A 554-nucleotide genomic window follows, 5' to 3' on the forward strand; every position below is an offset into this window, starting at 1 on the left:
AATTAAGACACACCTAAAAAAAATTTAAAAAGAATAAAGGGTAAATAAGGAATAGTAAAGTTTTAGTGATATTTAAATTAAGAAAGTAGGAAATTTAAGTTAAAATATTATTCAATAATTAAATTTAGAAATATTATAGGACTGAAAATTTAAAAATATTGATACATATTATATAATTACAGGTATATGACACATATTGACCGATCTGGTGGTTTGCCCGAGTGGTTAAGGGGGAAGACTTAAGATCTTCTGCACACAAGTGCGCGTGGGTTCAAACCCCACAGCCACCAATTTTTAACTTGTGCTCAATTTTCCCCTACAATGCTCAATGGATTCCCTGCTATAAAATAGTCTCATATTATATACATACTTATATTATAATTAAATAAAACGTGTGCTCAATTTACCCTTACAATGCTTAATGGGTTCCCTGCAATAAAATAGTCTCATATTATATACATACTTATAAGTTATATTATAATTAAATAATTAAATAAATAATATTGAAGGTGAACATTTATATATATATTTTTAATATAATATACATGGTCACA

General features: G+C 26.4%; 1 non-coding gene across 1 annotated transcript; it reads left to right on the plus strand.

Annotated features, from left to right (window-relative positions):
• The first annotated feature begins 207 nt into the window (after positions 1–207).
• Positions 208–290, plus strand: TRNAL-UAA. Its single transcript has one exon. It is a non-coding gene; the product is annotated as a tRNA-Leu (tRNA).
• The last annotated feature ends 264 nt before the right edge of the window (positions 291–554 follow it).

This window comes from Ipomoea nil, unplaced genomic scaffold (genome assembly GCF_001879475.1).
Source record: "Ipomoea nil cultivar Tokyo-kokei standard unplaced genomic scaffold, Asagao_1.1 scaffold1317, whole genome shotgun sequence".
In the NCBI taxonomy this organism is placed as follows: domain Eukaryota; kingdom Viridiplantae; phylum Streptophyta; class Magnoliopsida; order Solanales; family Convolvulaceae; genus Ipomoea; species Ipomoea nil.